Raw genomic sequence first — 21,323 nt, 5'->3', positions numbered from 1 at the left:
ATCGAACCAAATACAGTAAATTCATTTTACAGATTACACAAGCTAAAAGTATGTTTGAAAATGTGTTCATCTACCGTACAGAAAATATGCATACTTGAAGTTTGTGTTCATGCATATGGATATGCATGGAGCTGCAAGTAGAAATCTTGGAGACTTGTACAGTATTTCTGGTGCTTGCCAATGATATGACACTTGTACTCAGAGAGATTCACAGTACATTTGCAGTGCTGATCTATGATGATGCAGTTAGATCTAGAGGTCTTGAATGCGATTGGTGCATGGTCATGTGATTTTCTAGCTACATCCAATGAGGGAATGGCAGAGAGAGTGAAGTGGAAATGGTAGAAGGGCTGTTCATGTTACGATATGTCAGCGGACATGGCGGTAGTTCGCGGACATCGGGCGTTACATCTGGGGATTTTTGGGTTCAGAAGTCATGCAAATGAGAATAAGCACTGAAAGGGATTGGTCAGGAAAGTTTAGTGGGTGTGTTGTGCCAGGAGAGAGTTTTTCAGATACTCTTTTTGCTGAGAGAACAAAAGATAGCTATGGCTGTGTGTTTCAGAAAACAGATTGTTTGGATTTTGGGAGATTTGTGGATACATTGGTTGAAGGTGCATGCAGAAAGCTGTGGAGTAGCTGTAGATCTTGGATTCCCACATGTGGAAGTACACTGGCATGGAGTACGTGGAATGAAGTGGTTGGACTTGCTACCTCTCTGTGCTACTTTGGAGACAGAGCAACATCCAGACATAATTGTAATTCATTGTGGAGGGAACAGTTTAGGACATGTGACTGGAATTGTTTTGCAATTTGCTATGAAAGAAGGACTTGGGAAGGTTATGGACATGTTTCCTAATTCTCAAGTGATATTTTCACGGATTGCGCAGAGACAAATGTGGCTTCGTTCTTCTTCATTTGGTCCACAAATGGAAAAAGCAAGGCGCAATGTTAATAAGGCTGTTTGTGCCTTTCTAAGAGATTTTGGCATGTCCTCTTTTCACAATGAAAATATTATGTTTCGTAGTACATACATTTTTCGCAGAGATGGAGTCCATCTTACTTATGCTGGCAATCAGATTTTTCTAAGAAATGTACAAAATGCATTGCAACCTTTTTTGGAATTACAACAACCATTTTGAAGTAGGTGTTAAGCATTTATAATTTTTGACTTACAAACACCACCCAAAAGGCTCTTTTCAGAGCCACCACTTCTTCCCAGAGAAAATTGCAATGTTTGTGATGGGGTAGCAACCCAATTTTTTAAATGTTCACAGACTTCTAAAAAATACAAAGGGCCCTGCTTCATTTATTTTCACTTCTATAATTTAACTGTGAAAGGCGGCTCTGAAAAGAGCCTTATTATATTTTTTTGATTTTTGATATTTTGTATTTTTTTGGTTTTTTATACATACACAACACACTAGGAGAGGAGGGGAAAGGAAGGTAAAGGGGGGACACCAACCACAGGGATAAGAAAGGGTGAGCTGAGAGAGGAAGATGTAGAGTGGGTTTTATTTGGGTAGTGAGCAGATCTTCTCATGCTCTGAGACGATAGTCTCAAAAGCACTACGAAGTCGCTCCCCCCTGCAGAGTACTGTGTCACAGTACATACATACAACTGTGACCCTCGAAAGGTAAGGGTCATCAGCATTCTGTATGGCCTGTGAGGAAGCTTGAGGAAGATGCTGTCCCACATAGGTGGCCCTTGTGGTGACAGGATCAGAAACAGAGGATGAAGTAAAGGAAATCAACCTGCTACGTTCTTCGCAAGGTACAACCCTGCGAATAGCCCCAGAGTGAAATGACCTCAGGTTTTGCTTCTTAGTAGTGGTCCCAAAGCTGTACTTACCATGCTTCCCGCAACTGAGTATTTGCACTCATTGCAGGTAACACGGTTCGCACGAGCCTTAGGAACATTACCATGAATGGTAAATAACCGCCACACCCAAGACTCACGCCTAGTGCGGGTAGTAGGGTTTTCCTCTACCTCATTCTTATCATCCTGTTCTTCCTCCTCCGAATCCTCACTCCTGTTCCCCTCTTCAGGCCCTTGGGGAGGTGGTGGTGGTGGAGGGGGTGGGGGTGGTGCTGAAGCAGGTGCAGCACCAGGTGGCAGTTCTGCAGCCAGGGATGCCATCTCAATGGTGTAATCAGCAAGTTGCTGGAGAAATAGCTGTGCTCTGAAGAATAGCCAGAAACACAATGAGAATAAGCTCTAAGGCGTGGTCTTTTATAGGGGTGCTTGTGCGCGGTCCACGGACATGCACGCTGTCCACGGACAGATCGAACACAAAAAAAAGTTTGAAAAGTTTCAAAAGGTATGTAGAAACTCAGGATTACTATGTGGGACTTGTGCCATGGTGAGATTTTATTGAAAAATATTATGGATTAATTGATAATGTACTTTTAATTTGTTCTGGGACCCGAACAGTGTCCGCATTCAGAACACGTGATCAGCGTGGTCGCAGGCATATGATCCTTTCGCGAACAAGTCCGCGAAGGAAGCGCATGTCCACAGGACACCAAATGCACAGAGATTGGCTAGCGCATGCGCGTTGATGTTCTACGCACACTGTTCGGGTCCTGAACTAATTAAAATTGCATCACACGTGAAACCAACATTTCAGGACACTGCGTGTGTTCTTAGAACATTTTCAACTTCCTAGCGAACAGTACGGACAGGTATAGTGTTCTTTAAGACACCTCCATTTTCGTTTTAATACGAACATTTCAGGACACCGCGTGTGTTCTTAGAATAGTTTCATCTTGGTAGCGAACAGTATGAACAGGTATATTGTTCTTCAGGACACCTCCATTTTCGTTTATTTACGAACATTTCAGAACACCTGCACTGTCCGCGGACACCTACATTGTTTGAAAAAAAAAAAGAAACTATTTACAACACAATATAAAAATTAAACTTTATTTAACATATATTAATAATTTATGACAGAGAAGGTGAGGCAGAAACAGAAACAAAAACAGGAGAATTAGGGGTTTCATCATGATTGTTATTAGGTGAAGAAGGGATGGAAGTCTCATCAAAATGTTTTGGGTCATGGAGAGGGTTTGGGATAATTGACTGGGATATGGTGAGGAGGGACAAGTACATGTGGGGCAACAAGGTTTTTGGTTTAAAATGATCTTCCACAAAAGTTTTCAAATTATTCAAATGAGTCAACAATAAATCCATTTTTTCTTCTATACTGTGAAAAGTGTTATCCATAACAGGTTTTTCTGAAGTATTTTCTATTTTGGTATGCTCTGTACAAAAACAAAAATATATATATATGTTAAATGCATTCAAAATAATAATAATTAAATGGTTTATATTATAAAGTGTTTACCATTAGTTTCAATATCTTGTGACATTTCTTCATGTGGGAAATGTTCCTCTAGCCATTCCAGAGTACTAGACATTTCTGTGAGAGAAAAAAAAAGATAATATATTTTTTTATCTAATACACAAAGTTTATAAATATATGAATAAAATTAAGTACACTTACTATTTCAGGTAAGATATGTCCTATGTACTCACTGGGTATGCTCTTGTTCTCAGTTCTGTTGTGTTTGTGAGGTAATTATGTTGGAAGCCAATTTATTTTCTTATGGTATATTCCATTTTAGAACATAGTGCATTTAAATGAATGGTTAGTGTGTTGTATGCATGGGTTACTTTTCTTATGTATTAGTACATATAATGTGTTTGTGTGCTTTTTCTTGAATTTGTTAAATGTTCCTATGTTATGATATAACAATCAAACATACCCCGCCAGAGTTTTTTAGGTAGTGGTACTGTTCTTCGAACATGTCTGCGAACCTTAAATGATTTCGCGGACATCAAGTACAGTAGAAGAGATTCCGTCAGTTCCATATGATATGTATATAAAGTGAAAGTCATTATTGTTAAGTTGCACTACTAAAAACCTACGAAATTCAATGAAAAAACTTTGTTAAAGGGACGTTATGGTTAAGTTGTGCTACTAAAAACCTATGAAATTCAGTGAAAAAACTTTGTTAAAGGGACGTTATGGTTCCAAGTAAAACCGAAAAACCCTTGAAATTCGCCAGTTATGGTAAGCTAAGCAACCATAACTCGCGCCACCACTGTGCACTGCTAAGACTAACACCCAGGACATCAAAGATGACATCACAAATGTCATTGATGACATCACTGATTACATCACATGTGTATGTACTTTTCATGAAATATGTGTACAAGGGATTCTTGTTATAATGTTGCGAAAAAAGTGTCAAGGATCATTGCAATAAATATCATACCCTAATTAGTGCATTGAACGATGCATTGATATAAATAGCATTCTATTATGGGGTTCTATCTAGTATACTAAGCTACTCATGCAGAAACATAGCATTGTGTGTAGCGTACAAGATGAAGGTATAATGTTATATGTTGAATAATGAAATGATAATTGTTTTCTTAATAGATTTTTGTGTACTGTGAAATATGTAATAAGTAGCTAATAAAACCCATGCATTACATAATTGCTTTACTATAGACAAAACACAAAGAGACAAGAACACATACCAATATGGGTATATACAGGGAAAGTGAAGTTAGCAAAAAAGCACAAGTAGTAGCAGAAACAATTCATAACCTAACTGATTATTTTCATGCAAATAAATGATTGCTGTTTCAAAGCTGCTATTTACCCTATGTATATGTATCACTTGATGTGATTGGACCCTAAGGAAAGTAGTGTGAGTACAATGTATACAAATATGACCATATACAGGTAAAGTACACATCTATGTTCGCAGGCCACCTTTCAGATCGTGAGTCAGAGGGCAAGGAGCGATGATGAGATCAAGGGGGCAGGAGAGGCAGGAATCATGGTGCATTCACAGATGAACAAGGAGGCCTGATTCACATTTGACATAAGGGGAGCAGCAGTGAAGGAGGGCAGATAAGATGCAATTGAGAAGCAGACCTTTTGAACGGGTAGCACAGTTGGTGAGGTTACATCCTTCAGGTTCAACGCTTGGAGGACTGAGGATAAGGCCAAGCAGAGTGCAGGAGCCGAAGGTTTAGTAGTTGGTCTTACTGTGCTATGGAATACCGCAGTGTATTTATTTTGTCCGTGGAAAGCCGTGGTGACCTTGGACATGACAAACACATCAGGGGTGCCTGCCACCTAAACAAATACAGCATTTGACCCATCTCTTTCTCCTCCACCATCCCCAAGCACTCTTACACACAAACACACTTGCCAAAGTTGTATTTCTCCCCCGTTCGTCGCTGCGCTGTCCTCGGATGTCCGCAGATCCAAGATGGCGGGCGCATCGAAACAATACGACAAAACCTCACGCTTCATTCCAGCCAATCAGCGAACATGTTGCATGTCCGTGGACATGACGCAAGCCGATTAGCCAATCTGTGTCCTGTCCGCGGAGCGGACATAGATTTCACTCATTTTTTGTGACCTACTTTTTGGCCTTTTTCTTAAAAAAACTACTGAATGGATTTTCACCAAATTTACAAAAGCACAGTCTTGGTACCAAGCCGCCGCTCCTGATGCAAATTTGGTGAAAATCTGTCCAGCAGTTTGGGCTGTAGACGTGAGCAAAGTTTTTTCCCCATTCAGTCTATGGGGAAAAAAATGTGGGCTCCCCCTAAAACTTTGTTCCCCCTGGACCAAACCTCATCAACCTTTGCAGAAAAATTCAGAGTGGGCCATATACTTTTTTTTGCAAAGTTTGGTGAGGATTTGTCCAAGGAGAGTGAAGTTATAAGCCACTCAAAAATGTGCTATTCCTATGGGATTAGCAACTTAACCATAACTACACAGCCACTACCGTGGCCGTGTAATATATATATATATATATATATATGTTTATTACACGGCCACGATAGGGGCCATGTAGTTATGGTTAAGTTGGTGTTTCCATAGGAAGAGCACTTTTGGGCGGCTTATTACTCAGCTCCCCCTGGATGAATTGTCACCAAACTTTGCAAAAAAAGTATATAGGGTACTCTGAATCCTTTTTAAAGTCTGGTGAGAAATCATCCGGGGGGAGGGGAGTTATAGGGGGGGTCTCAAAACATCTTTTTTCCCATAGATTGAATGGGGAAAAAACTTTGCGCACGGCTACAGGTGAAACCGCTGGACGATTTTGACGAAATCTGCGGCAGGTACAGGGGCTTGGTCCAGAAAGCGTGCTTTTGTAAATTTTGTCACCATACATGCAGTACGTTCATTTATAATTATGAAAAAGTAGGTCTGAAAAAATTAGTGATATCTATGTTCGCTCCGCGGTCACACTTCCCTGTTAGGTCGACGAACAAGAAACCGATTGGCTAAGGGGCTGCCGTCATGACCGTGTACATGCAACGTCTATGACCATTGGCTACTGCGAGACGTCTTCTGCGTCAGATGGTTTGGATGCGCCCGACATCTTGGATCCGCGCAAAGCGGAGTAACAAACAGCATACACATGCTTTTTTCATTACCCTATTTTGCTGTGGCACAGGGCATTGGGAAAGGTTCACACAGTAAGAAATGGGTGATCTATGCATTTGTTCCTTGGCCGTCATGATGTAATTTCTATGGACACCTTGTACGTACCGTTAATGGGGGGGATAATAACGGTAGCACTTCAGTCCATATAGTGGGCAGGAAATTTGTAACACTTTACTACATGTAGTCGATAGGACATGTGTAACTCTTGAAATCCAACGGGCATAGGTAGGCAACATTGAAATTGACAACATGCCGTGACCGTATTATTTTTTGTAATGCTTATTATTACAATCATTAGCATGCCGCCATGGGTGGCACATGCTACAGTGGTAGTGGCCAGGGGCTACAGTCTTCACATATGGGTGATTAATGCACTTGTTCTGGGGGTCGGTCATCATGATCTAATGTGTATGGACATCTTGTACGCACAGTACACTTATACCTACTTAATGACGTATGTTCTACGGCCTCCTTGTATGCACAGAAAAGGAGGGGTCCTATAAGGGCAGTATTTGAGGCCGTGTATTGCAAGGGGGAGTTGTTACATTTGTACAGACACGTCTGGTGTTAGGGAACATTGAAATTGCCTACATGCTGTGAATACATGACTGTTTCCAATGCCTATTATTATATTCATTAGTACGCTGCCATGGTTGGCACATGCTACGGTGGTTGTGGCCAGGGCCTTGAGTCTTGGATGCCTGGCCGTCGGCCAAAGGCAGGCTGTTCCAGGGGGAGGGCCCTGCCGCGGAGAGAGATCTACCCCCAGCTAGTTGCTCTGAGAAGCGGATGACCCTGACATGCAAGGTGTGCATCACACACACCAGCAAAACAGGCCATGGCCATCACTGTTATGTCACTCAAACCCTCCCAAACCACAACATGACATGGCAAGCAATACCCATACACCAACACAGTAACAATAAGGTGCACATTGCCATGTCCAAAATGTACAGTGGCATCAGACAATGATGCCTGACCTGGAATCAGATGAAATGACTGACCAACAACCTCCCACCCAAAATAAGTCATTTCCAAATGCATTACAAGAGTTGTAGACGTAACATAACAATGAATGCCTGTCTGCATGCACATTGTGCATTGCAAAATCAACACTGCAGCTTCTGTGTGCTATGTCCTACTCCTGCAACACACTGCTCAGCGCACATCACAGTGAACAGCCATTGTGTGTGATGCACACCCTGAGCATCACATCTAAGCGACAGACCACATCAAAAAGCAAATTAGGCATGCACAGGATCCATAATTGGTCACAGAACATGTGCTGTAGGGACACAGTGGGCACCAGAAGGCAAACAGTGTACACGTGGATATGCAAGGGTGGGAGTACATGTAGTGCATCAGAGTGCAAGTGTGTGGGTCAGTAAGGATATGCACTCAACATATGCATGTGCAATCAAGTGACCATCAGTGTTCTCTACACATCACATGTGAACATTCACCATGTGTACACCCCAGCATGTCAAACCACAACTATCCCCTCGCACCTGAAAGATAAACACAACACATGAACAGGCATTGATCAGCACAACACAACATGTACATAGGATACCACCATCACAATGTCAGAGTTCCCATCAAACTGCAGGGCAAGGCAACTATCAACAACAACCCCCCCCCTCACAAATGACCATGACCCACTGAATAACTGCACCTGGGTCATGGAGCCTTCAACCCTCAATTCCACCTGGCCACAGGATCACCTTTACCCTTCGTCACCATCTCCCACCTTGTGTGTAAAAAGGTGCCTGCACCATCAGAAGCCACACTCATTTCCAAAATCACAAAATCCAAGCCATAAAAACGAACCCGAACACCCTCCAGTAGATGACTTGACGTAGCAGTACCTCACAAAGGCCAAGTACTACCACAATGATGCAACAACCAAGGTAGCACAGTAAAACAATGTCACAACAGGATGTGAACCATGTGTGGTACATAACATAGGATGATGCACCATGAACGGATGTGTACTGTCACAGGCCCCGTGTACAGGCGCGGGAGTGTCATGAAACAACCACTCCCACCGCGTCCCGGGTGCCTGCAAGGTCAAACTCACACAGGCCCCTGAGACCCTGGTGGGGAAGGAGGTTCAGGGATATGCAGTCGGGACAGGTGTTGGCACACTGGATAACTGGAATGAGTGGCAGGAGAGGGGAGGAGGAATGACACATGAAAGTAGAGAATGCACGAAAATGTACTACCTGCATGAACACATACACAATCCAAACAAACTTGGACATCATTGTCATGGCCTTCTGTAGTCCAGGCTTAGGAGTGGTACGAACCAACCACTCCCTCTAGGGTTTTGGCGCCTGCAAGTTCAGGGCTTACACAGGCATCCGCAACCCCAGCGGGGAAAGAGGGTTAGGGAACGTTGCTTGGATAGGTACGGGAAGCAGGAACACCGGGTAGAGGGTACAGGGTTCAAAATTGCATAGGATTCCGGGTGATTAGGGGGAAAAAACATACCAAATTGAATCACACATACATCCATGCATTAGGGCACCCCCCAGCAAGCCTATGCAGATCAGTTTGAAAGAAAAACAACAAGACACTTAGCTCTGGTTTTGAGTGCTGGCCTCCTGCCTGTGCACTCTCAGGTCCGGTTACAGGAGCACTGCAATGCTGCAAAGAGAGCCACAGTCAACAACCTGTATGTGCCAATTACACAAAAACACACCACCAAACATGCCCCATAGCAACAAACTACTCTACAAACAGACAATCTGGTGTAGATGCTTCATACCCATATGTAACAGTACCCCTGTGACGGGTCATACACAGTCAATGCAGTAAGTCAGCCGCCGGTGGGTGCGTTGCAAATGGAACACCAATGTGTCACAATTCACACAACATGCAATGTTCCCTGGGTAAGCAGACAGACCCATATAGCAAGCCATGACTTCAGAGCAAGTTGTCTACCACCATGACCGAAACAAAGTTGGCAGTGCATTTATCATAAAGTACATGGAAATGAAATGCACTGCACCCGAGTATGTCCCTTGCTGTATGTCCCTGTGAGCTGCCCCTTTCCATGTCTCGGAAGTCTACATGGTTGATACAAGTGCCTCAATGGACCTTGGTGTACCGGAGGGCATGTGCCACTGCCCCTGCAGGTGTCCCAGAAAACCTTACAATCAACAGCCATCAGTCCACCAACACATCTGAGCTGCATTGTGTGCTTCAACACCAATATTCGTCCAAGCTCACCCTCAGTGCTGTGGCTAAGCCTGCATGTGCAACTCACCTGGTGCAAGCTTTGCTGTGTTGTGGCCCCCCTGTGCTGCTCAACTTGCCTGGAGTTCCTTGGAACACGTCAGCAGTTCTAGGATGTAGGTCTGCAATCCCTGTGCCTCTGCTTGTGCACACATGTGCATGTGGGCACCAACAAACGTGTCCAGAATTCCGTCGTCCAATGGGCCATGTCTGCTGGCAAAGGTGCTCGGGAGGCTCATCCCCCTGCAGAAAGGGCATGAAACACATGATTAATGATTCAAAGTCATCTGTGTGTGTCTCTTCAGGCATCTCATTACTTGACCATGTCAGAGAGTCACATCATAAATCACACCATCAGTCCGTCTTTCACATCCAAAGTGTGGAACACTATCTACAGCATGAATTGCAACAAGCATGTGTACAGTAAAGATAAGAAACATACTTCACAATGCATAGCAATTAATGTACACATTAATCATGAAACACCCCATCTAGCAAAAGCTGAACAGTGGACAATAACACCAAATTCATCCCCACTAGGGGTGTAAACACAGGTCACACAGCACCAGACATGCCACAAATATGACAGTCCAAAGCCCTTGTGTAAAAGTTTGTGACACCAAACCATCCTTGCGAGCCCATGGATAAGGGAAGCAAGAGTGGCATATGTGAGTCAAGGACCCAAAGCAGCAAACACATACATAAGACAAGCCTGAAGGGCCCAGCTGGAACAGACAGTGGATGCCTTCAAAAGCCACAAAGCACTGACCGTCACATGAAAGCACAATAGACAAGCAATTTTAAACTATAGTAACTATTAACTAATTACACTAACTATGGAAAACCTACATTACCTAATTAAACTAACTATCAAACAGAAACTTAACTAACAAAACTAAAAGAAAAATCAAAAATGGCCACATATGACCCGGGGGAGGGGAGGCACCCAGGAGGGGGGAGGTACAGGGTGCTGCTCAACATCCACATGCGATGATGCTGAGCCAAAAAAAAAACCTCCATGGGCTCAACGCCTGCACAGCCCGACCTATGTGGGAGATAGATGGTCGTCCGAGTCTGGCTCATCCTGTAAAGGAGGACGTGGCACAGTAGCCTGGCCACGCCTAGCCGTGGCTTGCCCCTCGTCGGCAGCAAGTTTGCCGGATGGGTGAGCCTGGTTCTGTGTGGCGATATGATGTAGGTCTGCATGCAGAACCTCACGTGATACACGTGCTTCCTCTTGCAAGGTAGCACGTGTAACACGGAGTTCCTCCTGCAAGGCCTGGCTGGACAACCGCTGCACCTCCTGGCAAGCCTGTAGCTCAGCCGAGATGGTACGCTCAAGGTGTGCAAACCTCTCCTCTGCCTGCTGCCTCTGGGACATCATAAGGGCACCCAGAGTGGATCTGAGGGAAGCATACTCCTCCCTCAGAGCATCCATGTGCGCCTCTGCGTGAGCAGCAATTGCTTGACGCAGAGACAACATTTCAGCCTGGCGTGCCCTGTCTGAGGCCGCCATGCCCAGCCTGAGTGAGCGGGCCGTGGACTGTGCCGCCTGCTGCTGGAGAAGCACCTGCCTAGCAGGGGGGAGAACAGATCGGGCCACACTCTCCATGCTCTCAGCAATGTTCTCCATTGCTGCCCCCTGCCGTTCTGAATTGGCAGTCATGTCTTGCTCCCACTCAGTATACTGCGATTGCGCACGGTGACCGCGTTGCCGGGCTTGACCCCTGCGGGACCCAAGGACTGGGGGTCTTCACTGTGTTGGCACCGCCCGCGGCTGCACGACTACATGCCCCCGTCGACGTGATGTCCCAGGCACATCAGTGACTGGTGTGGAGGGTGACCCTGCGTCTCGATCCACCACGGGCGGAGGAACCAAGACTGTCTGATCCCTCAGTGCAGGGGTCGCAGACAGAGGAGTGTCCACATCAGAATCACTCACCCCTGACACATGGACTTGATGCTCATGCAACTCAACATGGACGTCAGTGTCGTCATCAAGGCTGGACTCATAGGCAGCCAGAGACAAGATGGACTGTAGCACTTGGGGGTTTTCGTGGCCTACCACCCCACGACCCCCACTAGTGCCGGGTTGATGTAGTGGTAACAACCCTGTGTCTGGCATGACAACACCATCCTCTCCCTCCATTGCGTCATCACCAGAAAAATAGAGAGAAAAAAGGTCACTACACATGTCAGAAGCACACAACACACACACACACCGACAGCAAACGCATCAGGCAGACATGTGACACACAACATATAACCTGCCATGCATGCTGGGTCAACTTTGAATTGCTCTGTGATCAGACCTGTTGAAAGGTGGCTGTTTCCATGGAAGTGAGTCTATGCAGTGCAGAAAATGTGTACGCCACTCACTACCTACATGTACAAGGACTCCATGGTGTGTGCCAGGAAATGTGAAGGCAGTGCAATGTCAAATTCAGACATCACGTGCATTGTGCATTCAATGTGTACTATATCTAGAAGCCAAGCACCCCTCCACCCCAGTACCAAAGCAGGGATGCCTAGCATGGTATCAAAAGGCTGACCATACACCTGTGTATTGACAGGCAGTGTTGACTGGCATCAACAGCTGAATGTGATTCAAGTGACAACACTGCAAATGATGCAGGGACAGTAAGCAGGACACATGATGAAAACTCTGGATTCCGCCCATGTGTGAAAAAGACACAACAACATTTGGACAGAGTCATTGGCCATTGAACAGGCTGAGGCCTGTGAGCCACACAGATTGTCAGACCCTAAACATGTGTGCAACGCAGGACTGAGCCACAGTTGACATGGGAAGGCTGATGAGATGGCTGGCAATGTATGTAACCAAAGACTTGTATTACAGTGATCATCCAGTCAAGGACACATAGGGGCATGCATGCAATGCACATGGAGCATGAATGGGCACTCATGTCCCTGCGGGACATCTGACCTATGCACAGTACAAGTGAGATACCCTGCATGAAGTACTAAGGCTGTACCATACGGCATATGTTTGGCAGATTCTACGCTGGAAGTTAGCATCTACACAGGACGCATGAACAAGAAAGTACACATTGGCAAGATTGAAGAACACCAGTGCAAAGGTGGAACTGGGGTGCAGAGTGGCGGAGGAGGGGCAAGGGAGCATGCCTACATGGAGTCCCTGCATGCAGGCAGAGGAGACATGCATGACGGAAGCATTGCATTACTTACACATCAGAACCATGTACACGTCACATGTAGCGGCAATCATGCACAACACATCCCACTAGTGAAACACACACGTCCTCAACAAACACGCATCAACACTCACTGGACTGGGCATCAAAGTCCAGCATCTCTCCCACTCCTTCGACCAATTCAGGTGGTATGAACTCCGCAACGAGTGCCTCATGCGGAGTGAGCTCTTCCTCCTCTGATGCAGACCAACCGCCAGTCACCAGAGTCAAGTTGTAATTATAGGCACGCTTAGCCTTAGTGCTGCGTTTGATGTCATTCCAACGCTTTTTGCACTCTTGCGCCGTGCTCACCTCATGGCCGAATGAACTGACATGTTCCGCAACATGCTTCCAGTGGGTGTCACGTTGGGCAGCCGTAGTCTGACTATTGGCACCCACTAGCATGTCATGTCTGTGGCCCCGCACGTAGTCCACGAGGAAGTCCAGTTCCTGCTTACAGAAAGGCTTCTTCCTCGATGTGCAGGAGGTTGTGGCTGTGTGTGGGGTCCCAGCCTGTGCTGCAGGTGCAACCTTCCCCCTCTTGAACTGTTGCGCAGACCCTGGCTGGCTAATGCCGCCCTGACCAGTATGGCCAGTGGGTTCGGTGGATTGAGCCAAGGGAGTGGCAGGTGGAGGGATGACCAAAGTCCTGACTTGTGTCAGTGGCAGCTGGGTGCCCACTAATGGACCCTGCGCAGCAACATCAGCTGTGGCAGGGTCATTGACCGCAATGGTCCTGGTTGGCAGACTCACAACCGGGGTGCTGTTGGGTGCATCTGCCCCTGCATTTGCTAACACCCGGTTGTTCGGGGCAGCAGATGACATGACTGCCCCAGGGACACGTGTCTTGGTCTGAGCAGCCCGGCCTGCCCCTATGGTTTCCCCCCTGGCCGGTTGGAGATCTATCACGGGCTCTTCAAGTGCCAACGCAGCCTTCGCTGGCAGACCCCGAACCTCGGTGGCGGTGTCCACAGCTGCACTTGCAGCTACCACTACCCTTTGGCCCGTGGCAGTCGATGGAACGGACTGCCGGGTCACACGGGCGCCAGTGCCAGATGCAGAAGCTGCATCCCCCGGAACCACAGGAGGTGATGGCATGACTGCACCGACACATGGCACAACATTGTGCTCAAGTGGCGCACCCCTGCCTCTTCCCCCACTGTGGCCGCCCTGGACACCCTGGAGTCCCCCTACTCCCTGGTCACCACGGCCACGTCCCCGACCACGCCCGCCAAGAGGAGGACGCCCAGCTGAGGTGCCCCTCACCTTTGGTGGCCTCCCAACCAATGCACAGATGTAGTAGTGCCGGCACAGATGGAGTGGTGCCAATGGGAGGTGTACACCACAATTGACCTGGGCAATTGGGGTGAAGGGGGTGGGAAGCAAAATGTTAACAGCCCTCCTGCACCTGCAAGGCTGTATGTGACCCCAGTGATGTAGTGACGGGTCACGCAACGCTCAGGCACCCCAAAACTGCAGTAAAACCGTGCACGCAACCCTGGAGCCTACGTGCGTGGATTCAACCTCCCGCAGTACGCGGTGGCACCCAGTAACACGAATAATGCGTACACGTGGGACACGCAGGCTACTATGACATCGAAAATGGGTGCGATACACAGGGGCACCCCCTTTGGGAAAAAGAGCGTGTGCGACTCACCGTCTGACTAGCGCGATGCAGAAAAACACGCGTAGCCAATAAACCCGCCAAAAGAAGAGATACGTCCTTGATAGCTGTGAAGTTGTGATGGCGCGCGAAACAACAGGAAGCAGCAACACACGTCGGTCTCCACGAAAGGCACGTACAGCGAACTGCTGGGCCTGCTCACCTTTAACCTGTGCTGAGGGAAACGCACACGCGTGTCAGGTCACTTACGCGCATGGGCCCTTTCCTCGTATTACACGCGGACGTGCAGTTTTTCATGCGCGCTGAAATGCCTATGCACGCCTGTGCGCGTCACGTCACAGGGGCGCTTGCGCTTGAGGGACCTTCTGTCCAATGAAATTGCTTATCCGTGCAGACGCACTTACGCGCTAAGGGCCTTTCCTCGAATTACACGCTGACATGCCAAGTTTTCACGTGCCAAATCACTCTGTATCAAGCTGGCCATGTGTAAGCACACAGAAGACCACGTTCCTGCCCAGAAGGCCGAACTACTGCCCCCCAGAGCCTCGAGCACGCTCCCACCTGCCATCTGCTGCTGCCTGACTGCCTGCTGCCCACGTGCCCTGCCATTTGCTGCCTGCACATCAGCCGTGGGTGCTGTTGCTGTGACCCGTTGCCCACCCACTCCTGCCTCTGGGGTTGTCATGTCGGGCACTGCAACATCTGGCACCACTGACAACCCCAGGCCGGAGAGGCAGAGGGGCACCAGCTTCAGTGCCAGGGAAGTTGGTGTCCTGGTGGAGCAAGTCCTGGGGCAATATGATGCCCTCTTCGGAAGTTCCCGCGCCGACAAGGAAGGACATACTCGTATCTGGACTGACATCGTGACTGCCATCAACACGGAGGGGGTGGCAGTCCGCGACTTCCAACATGTCAAGAAGCGCTGTGAGGACTTCGGGTCCAGGACCCTGAACAAGGCCCGGCGCCTCTTGAAGGCAGCGGATGCCAAGGGGCACCGGGGCCACTTGTCGGAAGATCAAATGAGGGTCCTGGAACGCATATCCCCAGCGCTTCACGTCCAGGTCCTTGAGAGGCAGACCCGTCTGGAGCGGTAAGTGTACATGCATCCTGATTGTGAGCTGTGCGTGTGTTTATGTTTCAGTAGTGTGCAGGTTGCACATCTGTTTGTATGGGGTCGAGTATGGGTGGGGGTGTACAGGGCCGTGGGGCTAACACATGCGAGGGCTGTAATGTGTGAGACATGGATGGTGCTTGTGTATGTAGGCTTGCATGCCAAATGCAGTTGTGTGGGCACACATGTTTGGATGAATGTGTATGTAAGTAGACATGTATGTGATGTCACACATGTATGTTGTTTTCAGCTGCATGTATCAGCACTGTGTACTTGTGTATTTGTGTGTATTTGACAAGGGTGCAACAGTGATGCAACATGGATGCATGTGACAGCGGGATGTGGAAGCGTGATTGGCAGATGTGACATGGATGCCCATCTGAACACTGCGACACTTGGCAGAGGTGTACACATGCATGCAATTGTGGTGGTGTGTGTACATGTGTGGTGCACTTCCTGTGTTGCATGTGATGTCTGGCTCAGCTTTGCCTGCTCATGCTGTTGTATGTGTATGGATGGTGCTGGCAGTTGCGATATGGCTGTGGTATGGCTCATGTGTGCGAGTTGAAATGACATATGTGTTGGGGATTGTGATGGCATGTCTGAGGTTTGCCAATGCCACTCATGTACAACTGTCATGTGTGTATGTGTCCATTGGACAGTGCCCTGATGCCTGTGTTTTATTTCTCCCTGTCTGCAGCGTCGACTGATGAAGAGGGCGGAGAAGGTGCTGTGGAGCACAGCGGCGGGGATCCCACCGCCAGCCGGAGACGCAAGGCCCGGCTCCCCTCCCAGGTTGTCATCTCGTCGGGAGTGAGGAGTCCGGTGCCGCATCCCAGGCCGCAGCTGCCGGGGGGAGGTCCAAGAGGCAGAGGTTGGAGTTGGACTCCTCGGCAGCTGAAGGGGCAGCTGGGACCCCACAGGGCCCAACAGGGGAAGATGGCACAGAGTCATCCAGGTTGGTGGGGGGTTTGGTGGAAGGCCGTGCAAGCAACAGAGACGGGGTCTGGAGGTGGGGATCTCACTGGTGCTAGTGGTGCAGTGCAGGACCAGGGACAGGAGGCAGCACAGCCGCCGCGGAGGTGCCTGTGTGCAATCCTGTCCCTGATCCTGTCCCTGCATCATCTTGCACCAGCAGGGATGCCTACGTCCATACCCGTTTTCAGGCAGGGGATGAGCAAACGACAACTGGCCTTCCTCTGCCTGCGGACGTGGCTATCCGGGTCTGGGTTCAGCCGGTCCTGACTGGTGTGGCGTTGTGTCAACGGACCATGCGAGGTGACCTGCAGTCTTTTCATGAGGAGACTGCATGTCATCTCAAATGGCTCGTTGACCACGTCAGCCTACTGGGACAGGTCACCCAGGCCGGATTCCTCTGTTTGATGGGGCTTGTTACGACCCCTTCCTCAACTGAACCCCCTACGCGCCAGTCGTCCTCCGTGCCATCTTCCTACCCATCAGTCACCTGGGTGCCATGTGGAGCTGCCTCTGACGGTGCGGCCAGGCTGGTGGAGGAGGCATCCCTGCCACAGTCGGGAGTCGGACGTCCAGCGGGGGTCGCCACATCAACGACTGCACCCCAGCTGGAGGATGTGCAGGCAGCCGGAGGCAGTGCACGGGCAGAGGCACAGCAGCAGCAGCAACGTGGTGGGAGCCATGACGACTCGGGGCCTTCAACATCGAAGGGGCATGCATCGGCTGGAGGGCAGGAGGACCCAGGACAGAGAGTGTCTTCCGTGTGGTAGCGGTTGGGCCACGCCATAGATGCGGAGTGGCAGCGGGCGGAAGAGGCACGGCTCACAATGGTCAGGGCGGAGAACTCCATGCGGAGGGCCCTGAGGCGGGCCGAGTGCCTCGAGGCAATCCGCAGGGGGTTGGAGGTGGACACGTCGACGGCCCTGCGGACCCTCGGGGCCATGGAGGAGGACCGCCTCCGGGACATTGAGCAGGAGTTCGATGATGCCCTGGCCCGGGACATCAAAAGTGAGCCGTCAGACTAGCCCGCTGCCCTTGTACATAGTTATGTAGTTAGTGTTAGGTTCCCTTTGTTTTTTTATTTATTTTGGACCTTTTGGACATTGGCCACATTATTGTATATAGTTTTATTTTATTAGTTAGTGTTGTTAGATAGGTTTCATTTCTTTTGTTGGGATAATGGACCCTGGCTTGTTCGTCTGTACATAGTTCACTGTTGGATTTTATTTTTCTTTCACAATTTACCCATGGAGCAATGGCTTTCAATTATTATTTCCCATTGGATTTTCTTTTGTGGCCAGTGACTTTGGACACCATTACTTTGGATTATGATTTTTGGTTTTGCTTTTTTTCACGGACATGCTTCTTTTCTTTTTTGTACATTCCCATTTCTGTTTCTTTATTTTTGAATCTATTTATGTTTCTTTTAATGCATATTTTTTTATCGAACTTCAATGTGTAGTATCATCTCATTGGTTTCATGCATATCATGATATGGGTTTTGAGATTCACTGACATTGGGTGTATGCGAGGGACATGTGTTTGTTTTGAAACTTGCAATTGGTGTTCTGTCATGTAATTGCCATTTCTGAGTGGGTGGATGCAATACTCGGGTGGGTGTTTTGCATTTGGAGGCTGACCATAGGGACCAGGGATCTAGATTGTGTTGACATGTTGGCTGGGGAACATGAGTTGGGGCCTGCTGGCAGGTGCCCCACAGTGCTGGGGGGTGGGGGTGGTGGAAGACATGGGTCGGGGCCTGGTGGAGGGTGCCCCTGCACTGCTGGGGGGTGGGGGTGGTGGGAGACATGGGTGGGGGCCTGGTGGAGGGTGCCCCTGCACTGCTGGGGGGTGGGGGTGTTGGGGAACATGAGTTGGACATGGGTGGGGGCCTGCTGGCAGGTGCCCCACAGTGCTGGGGGGTGGGGGTGGTGGGAGACATGGGTGGGGGCCTGGTGGAGGGTGCCCCTGCACTGCTGGGGGGTGGGGGTGGTGGGAGAAATGGGTGGGGGCCTGCTGGCAGGTGCCCCACAGTGCTGGGGGTGGGGGTGGTGGGGACATGAGTTGGACATGGGTGGGGGCCTGGTGGAGGGTGCCCCTGCACTGCTGGGGGGTGGGGGTTGTGGGAGACATGGGTGGGGGCCTGCTGGCAGGTGCCCCACAGTGCTGGGGGGTGGGGGTGGTGGGGATATGAGTTGGACATGGGTGGGGGCCTGGTGGAGGGTGCCCCTGCACTGCTGGGGGTGGTGGTGATGGGAGACATGGGTGGGGGCCTGGTGGAGGGTGCCCCACAGTGCTGGGGATATGAGTTGGACATGGGTGGGGGCCTGCTGGCAGGTGCCCCACAGTGCTGGGGGTGGGGGTGGTGGTGAACATGAGTTGGACATGGGTGGGGGCCTGCTGGCAGGTGCCCCACAGTGCTGGGGGGTGGGGGTGAAGGGGACATGAGTTGGACATGGGTGGGGGCCTGGTGGAGGCTGCCCCTGCACTGTTGGGGGGTGGGGTTGGTGGGAGACATGGGTGGGGGCCTGCTGGCAGGTGCCCCACAGTACTGGGGGGTGGGGGTGGTGGGGACATGAGTTGGACATGGGTGGGGGCCTGCTGGCAGGTGCCCCACAGTGCTGGGGTGTGGGGGTGGTGGGGACATGAGTTGGACATGGGTGGGGGCCTGGAGGAGGGTGCCCCTACACTGCTGGGGGGTGGGGGTGGTGGGCGACATGGGTGGTGGCCTGGTGGAGGCTCCCCCTGCACTGCTGGGCGGTGGGGGTGGTGGGGACATGAGTTGGACATGGGTGGGGGCCTGCTGGCAGGTGCCCCACAGTGCTGGGGGGTTGGGGTGGTGGGGACATGAGTTGGACATGGGTGGGGGCCTGGTGGAGGGTGCCCCTGCACTGCTGGGGGGTGGGGGTGGTGGGAGACATGGGTGGGGGCCTGGTGGAGGGTGCCCCTCACTGCTGGGGGGTGGGGGTGGTGGGAGACATGGGTGGGGGCCTGGTGAAGGGTACCCCTGCACTGCTGGGGGGGGGGTGGTGGGGAACATGAGTTGGACATGGGTGAGGGCCTGCTGGCAGGTGCCCCACTGTGCTGGGGGGTCGGGGTGGTGGGGAACATGAGTTGGACATGGGTGGGGGCCTGCTGGCAGGTGCCCCACAGTGCTGGGGGTGGGGGTGGTGGGGACATGAGTTGGACATGGGTGGGGGCCTGGTGGAGGGTGCCCCTGCACTGCTGGGGGATGGGGTGGTGGGAGACATGGGTGGGGGCCTGGTGGAGGGTGCCCCTGCACTGCTGGGGGGTGGGGGTGGTGGGAGACATGGGTGGGGCCTGGTGGAGGCTGCCCCTGCACTGCTGGGGTGTGGGGGTGGTGGGAGACATGGGTGGGGGCCTGGTGGAGGGTGCCCCTGCACTGCCTGGGGGTGGGGGTGGTGTGAGACATGGGTGGGGGCCTGGTGGAGCCTGCCCCTGCACTGCTGGGGGGTGGAGGTGGTGGGAGACATGGGTGGGGGCCTGCTGGCAGGTGCCCCACAGTGCTGGGGGGTGGGGGTGGTGGGGACATGAGTTGGACATGAGTGGGGGCCTGGTGGAGGGTGCCCCTGCACTGCTGGGGGGTGGGGGTGGTGGGGAACATGAGTTGGACATTGGTGGGGGCCTGCTGGCAGGTGCCCCACAGTGCTGGGGGTGGGGGTGGTGGGGAACATGAGTTGGACATTGGTGGGGGCCTGCTGGCAGGTGCCCCACAGTGCTGGGGGTGGGGGTGGTGGGGAACATGAGTTGGACATTGGTGGGGGCCTGCTGGCAGGTGCCCCACAGTGCTGGGGGTGGGGGTGGTGGGGACATGAGTTCGACATGGGTGGGAGCCTGGTGGAGGGTGCCACTGCACTGCTGGGGGGTGGGGGTGGTGGGAGACATGGGTGGGGGCCTGCTGGCAGGTGCCCCACAGTGCTGGGGGGTGGGGGTGGTGGGGACATGAGTTGGACATGGGTGGGGGCCTGCTGGCAGGTGCCCCACAGTGCTGGGGAGTGGGGGTGGTGGGGACATGAGTTGGACATGGGTGGGAGCCTGGTGGATGGTGCCCCTGCACTGCTGGGTGGTGGGGGTGGTGGAAGACATGGGTGGGGGCCTGGTGGAGGCTGCCCCTGCCCTGCTGGGGGGTCGGGTGGTGGGGACATGAGTTGGACATGGGTGGGGGCCTGCTGGCAGGGGGGTGGGGGTGGTGGGGAACATGAGTTGGACATGGGTGGGGGCCTGCTGGCAGGTGCCCCACAGTGCTTGGTGGTGGGGGTGGGGGGGCCAACATGAGTTGGACATGGGTGGGGGCCTGCTGGCAGGTGCCCCACAGTGCTGGGGGTGGGGGTGGTGGGGACATGAGTTGGACATGGGTGGGAGCCTGGTGGAGGGTGCCCCTGCACTGCTGGGGGGTGGGGGTGGTGGGAGACATGGGTGGGGGCCTGCTGGCAGGTGCCCCACAGTGCTGGGGGGTGGGGGTGGTGGGGACATGAGTTGGACATGGGTGGGGGCCTGCTGGCAGGTGCCCCACAGTGCTGGGGGGTGGGGGTGGTGGGGACATGAGTTGGACATGGGTGGGGGCCTGGTGGATGGTGCCCCTGCACTGCTGTGGGGTGGGGGTGGTGGGAGACATGGGTGGGGGCCTGGTGGAGGCTGCCCCTGCACTGCTG

Source organism: Ambystoma mexicanum, chromosome 5q, assembly GCF_040938575.1.
Source record: "Ambystoma mexicanum isolate Mex_15411 chromosome 5q, UKY_AmexF1_1, whole genome shotgun sequence".
Classification (NCBI taxonomy): Eukaryota; Metazoa; Chordata; class Amphibia; order Caudata; family Ambystomatidae; genus Ambystoma; species Ambystoma mexicanum.
This window is presented reverse-complemented; position numbering follows the sequence as displayed.